This window comes from Oncorhynchus mykiss, chromosome 28 (genome assembly GCF_013265735.2).
Source record: "Oncorhynchus mykiss isolate Arlee chromosome 28, USDA_OmykA_1.1, whole genome shotgun sequence".
Taxonomy (NCBI): Eukaryota; Metazoa; Chordata; class Actinopteri; order Salmoniformes; family Salmonidae; genus Oncorhynchus; species Oncorhynchus mykiss.
In genome coordinates, this window is record NC_048592.1 from 34,059,366 (window position 1) to 34,065,538 (window position 6,173).

Consider the following 6,173-nt stretch of genomic DNA (forward strand, 5'->3'; position numbering starts at 1 on the left):
GTTGTTACACACAGGGGCACTGTTAACGAGAATACTGAATACTTATGCAAATAAGGTATTTCTGTTTTATTTTAGCAAAAAATGTCTAAAAACCTGTTTTTACTTTGTCATTATGAGGTATTGTGAGGATTTTTATTTAATATTTTTTAGAATAAGGCTGTAATGTAACAAAATGTGGAAAAAGTCAACGGGTCTGAATACTTTCCCGAATATATACTGGACGGTATGTCATACCAAAAGATTTTCAGACAGAAACAGCTAACTCACTCACTGTGATGGTGCCGTCTTGTATTGGTGCCGAGTAGGGCTGCCGTTTCATTGGCTCTTAACCAACCATCCTATTTTGTTTGTTTTCTCTTGTTTGTAACTTATTTTGTACATAATGTTGCTGCTACCATCTCTTATGACCGAAAAGAGCTTCTGGACATCAGAACAGCGATTGCTCACCTCGAATTGGACAAATACTGTTTCTTTAATTAATGAGTCGGACGGGAAGAATATCCTCCAAACACCCCAACAGGCCCTCATCCCCATCATTTGCTGGAGAAAGAAACTGATATTTAGTGCAAAGAGATCGGGATGCCTTGTGAGGATCAGGCAGCGAGTGGCTAATCTGCCTTTGCCATCCGTACTGCTAGCTAACGTTCAATCGCTGGAAAATAGATGGGACGAACTGAAAGCACGTATACCCTACCAACGGGACATTAAAAACTGTAATATCTTATTATCCACAGAGGAACTTCGGAGCTCTGTCAGAGTGACCATTGGGTTCTTGGTCACCTCCCTGATCAAGGCCCTTCTCCCCCGATTGCTGGCCAGCTCTAGGAAGAGTCTTGGTGGTTCCAAACTTCTTCCATTTAAGAATGATGGAGGGCACTGTTTTGGGGACCTTCAATGCTGCAGACATTTTTTTAGTACCCTTCCCCAGATCTGTGCCTCGACACCATCCTATCTTGGAGCTATAAGGACAATTCCTTTCACCTCCTGGCTTGATTTTGCTTTGACATGCACTGTCAACTGTGGGACCTTATATAGACAGGTGTGTGCCTTTCCAAATAATGTCCAATCAATTGAATTTACCACAGGTGGACTCCAATAGAGTTGTTGAAACATCTCAAGGATGATCAATGGAAACAGGATGCACCTGTGCTCAATTTCGAGTCTCATAGCAAAGGTTCTGAATACTTGTAAATGTAAATAAGTAATTTATTCATTTTTTTACATTTGAAAAACCTCTGTTCTGTAATTCCGGCACCTATTTGCCTGGATCCAGTACCTCTGTGGCATGGCAAATAATTGTCACTGTTTACATTGTAAAAATTCAAAGGAAAGCGATCAGAGTTGGGCTATATCAAGTTTCCTCCTTGTTAATTACCCTGCCCACTAAAAAACATATTTTGAAAATGTACATTTTCAACCCACGCTTGATTTACTTATGGCAAGTCAGTTAAGGACTTAACTGATCCGGATTTACTTATTTTCAATAACGGCCTAGGAACAGTGGGTTAACTGCCTGTTCAGGGGACGAGGGATTAGTACCTTGTCAGCTCGGGGATTTGAACTTGCAACCTTTCCGTTACTAGCCCAACACTCTAACCACTAGGCTACCCTGCCGCACCAGGGAATAATGTGATAACAGATTCAGGTTGGGCAGGGCCTGGGTTTAAGTTTGAGCGTGTTTGACCGACGTATGAGGCCATCTCTGTAACGAATGCGCTGAGAATCGGGAAGCAAGTACAGGGAGTGCATCTTTAATTAATTAACACAACACAACGAACAACGCACTGACATGGAACAGAGTCAATAACACCAGAGGAAAGAACCAAGGGGAGAGACAGATATCGGGAAGGTAATCAAGGAGGTGATGGAGTCCAGGTGAGTGTCATGATGCGCTGGTGGTCGTAATGATGGTGACAGGTGTGCGGGATAATCAGCAGCCTGGTGACCTAGAGGCCGGAGAGGGAGTATTCGTAACAATCTCTTTCACAGAACTAGAATTAGATTCTATTATGATCGCTCTCCCCCTCTCTCTGCTCTGAAAGAGATGAGCCTGCAACTCTTTCTCCATCTCTCCAGTATTGCACTTCATCATTTATTTAAAATAATTAAATATGCCCATTTGATTTATTTTCCTTGTTATAGAATTGCACTGTTATGTTAGATATGCAACATTATTTGCAAAATATATTACTCGTTGTAGGCGGTAGAGCGCAGGTGCGAACACATCTTCTTTTTGAACAGACAGTAGACCTAGCCCACTTAAGCCACAAAATCTAAAACCAACCAAATCTGTTCGGGAACATCGATATTGACATGTTTTCACAACTAACCTTATTTCATTAAACTGTTAGAGAGCCCCTCTCTCTGCACGTCTCTACCCACTCGAGAAGGTTGGTTATAAAGCAGAGCGAGAGAGAACGCGATGGAAGTGGTAAGATATTCTGTAAGGTCAGCCTATTAATAATTCAAAATATAAAATATGCCCTATTGTAACTATATTCTAACCATGGACATTTTCTTATTTGTGTTGTACTTAAACATATTTTGCTAATGTCGCCAGTCATGTAGAATTGCCTAACCCTAACCCATGCAATGCTTTATTAGATGGTTATCTGCAGCCATAGCTGCAGGAAGTAGGGGTGCTGAGGGTGCTACAGCACCCCTTGAAAAATTAGAAAACAAATGTTTTTTTATAAACAACATTTTTTATTGTTATTTTTTGTAGTGCACTGGACCTTTAATAATCCTGTATTAGAGGACCAATATAGCAGTCTGCAGGCAGGCAAAATGTTGTTTTTTTTACAGCAAAATGTCACAGTCTCCTATACATTTCACATAGTCTACTATGCATTTCACATAGTCTACTATGCATTTCACATAGTCTACTATGCATTTCACATAGTCTACTATGCATTTCACATAGTCTACTATGCATTTCACATAGTCTACTATGCATTTCACATAGTCTACTATACATTTCACATAGTCTACTATGCATTTCACATAGTGTACTATGCATTTCACAGAGAACGTTTATTTTCACACACCCAATCAGAGTCTAAATATTTAGAATGCAAGAATGGGTATTCAGACATGCCCCTGGACAACAAGACATTGAGATTTGGGAACTGTTGTGAACTGAATGAAATAAATCAATCCTTAACAGATGTGTTGATATATGTCTCTTTTGTCTTTTATTCTCTGGTTTGAACAGCACAAAGACAGAAATAGCGTCAGGATATATAAAGCACAGTCACGGACATAAAAGTTAAACAGATGAAATCAACAGATAAAAGCAAGGCAGCGGCTGCTAGTACAGGCCAGGAAGGCAATGGGTGTGTACGAAATATGTAATCATACTAAATACTATTTCTAATGTACTGTTAAGTAAAACATGAATGCAGTAAGCAACAAATATAACTAGGATCTAGGATCAAACATTCTAGGATTATACATACTAGGATCACACATACTAGGATTAAACATTCTAGGACCATATATACTAGGACCATACATACTAGGACCATACATACTAGGATCACACATACTAGCATCTAGGATTAAACATTCTAGGCTCATATATACTAGGACCATACATACTAGGATCATACATACTAGGATCACACATACTAGCATCTAGGATTAAACATTCTAGGCTCATATATACTAGGACCATACATACTAGGATCATACATACTAGGATTATACATACTAGGACCATACATACTAGGATTATACATACTAGGATTATACATACTAGCATCATACATACTAGGATCATGCATACTAGGATCATACATACTAGGACCATACATACTAGGATCATACATACTAGGACCATACATACTAGGATTATACATACTAGGATCACACATACTAGGACCATACATACTAGGATTATACATACTAGGATCATACATACTAGGACCATACATACTAGGATTATACATACTAGGATCACACATACTAGCATCTAGGATCAAACATTCTAGGCTCATACATACTAGGACCATACTTACTAGGATCATACATACATACTAGGCTCATACATACCAGGATCATACATACCAGGATAATGTGTCATCTAATGCAGTGTTCCCCAATTCTGGTCCTCAAGTACAACCAGAAGTAGGACCATATTTCTGTGGCCCACAGACAAGTACACCTTATTCTACTTGTCATCTAATCATCAAGCCCTTGACAGGTGTTAATCAGGTGTTTTTGTCCGGGGCTACAACTAAAATGTGTGCTGTTGGGGTTACTGGAGGACTGGGGTTGGGAACCTGATCTAATGCCCAATTGCGTTGTTTACTGCCATACGTTCATTTTGGTACAGCACGTCCCCTGATCTTATTTGCAGATGTTGTAAAACACACCTGGGTCTGAAAAACTGATTCTCTTCCACAATAGCATGCAGTGAATTCTTAGCCGAAATGTGAATGACATCCTAGCATTTAAAACAAATGCCGATGACCGAATACCTGCACTTGCATTCTAGATAATAGGCTTCAGTGTATGTGAATAGAGAGTTTTATAGTATGTTGAAATTTCAAACATCGAGTAAGCTTAAATGCCAGGATGTCATACTCATTTGGCCATTCATCTAGTAGAATTCACTGCACCCTATTGAGGAAGAGAATCGTCTTCTCAACAAGTGTGTTTGACAACAGCTGATGATCAGAATAGGGGACGCACTCTACAAAAATAAACCAAGGGAGGGGTACAATCGCTATTGCACATTAGATGAAGCCTTCTCAGTACGGATAAGTAGTGTGTTGATATTTGTTGCTTTCTGAATGTGTTTTTATTAAACGGTGCGTGCTATCTAGTATGTAGTATGATTAGTACACAGTATGTTGTTTAGTAATTAGTAGGCAAGACATTTCACATAGGCTACTGTATAACTTTAAATTTTTTCAAACCTAAACAGACTACTATTTAGGATGCAGGTACAGGTGTCCGGACTCTACCAATTTCTCTGTGATAATACAGGTGTCCGGACTCTACCATCTTCTCTGTGATAATACAGGTGTCCGGACTCTACCAATTTCTCTGTGATAGTACAGGTGTCCGGACTCTACCACTTTCTCTGTGATAGTAGTAGTTATCGTTCTATAGCTACAGCAGTTTAAACATGAGATTTACAACACTGTTGTTAATGGAACGTGGAGCAAAGAACTTAATATTATACAATTTCAGCTTTTACACCATCTTCATCCTCCTCCTCATCATCACTGTCCAGTAGGTATTGACATTTTATGTACTATGTTGTATTTACATACAGTATATTTAATTTTTTACCTTTATTTAACCAGGCAAGTCAGTTAAGAACAAATTCTTATTTTCAATGACAGCCTGGGAACAGTGGGTTAACTGCCTGTTCAGGGGCAGAACGACAGATTTGTACCTTGTCAGCTCGGGGGTTTGAACTCGCAACCTTCCGGTTACTAGTCCAACGCTCTAACCACTAGGCTACCCTGCCGCCCCAGTGGGTCAAAAAAGTATTTAGTCAGCCACCAATTGTGCAGGTTCTCTCACTTAAAAAGATGAGAGAGGCCTGTAATTTTCATCATAGGTACACTTCAACTATGACATACAAAATGAGATTCTCCAGAAAATCACATTGTAGGATTTTTAATGAATTTATTTGCAAATTATGGTGTAAAATAAGTATTTGGTCACCTACAAACATTTCTGGCTCTCACAGACCTGTAACTTCTTCTTTAAGAGGCTCCTCTGTCCTCCACTCGTTACCTGTATTAATGGCACCTGTTTGAACTTGTTATCAGTATAAAAGACACCTGTCCACAACCTCAAACAGTCACACTCCAAACTCCACTATGGGCAAGACCAAAGAGCTGTCAAAGGACACCAGAAACAAAATTGTAGACCTGCACCAGGCTGGGGGACCTAGCGAATGACCTGCAGAGAGCTGGGACCAAAGTAACAAAGCCTACCATCAGTAACACACTACGCCGCCAGGGACTGAAATCCTGCAGTGCCAGACATGTCCCCCTGCTTAAGCCAGTACATGTCCAGGCCCGTCTGAAGTTTGCTAGAGAGCATTTGGATGATCCAGAAGAAGATTGGGAGAATGTCATATGGTCAGATGAAACCAAAATATAACTTTGTGGTAAAATCTCAACTCGTCGTGTTTGGAGGACAAAGAATGC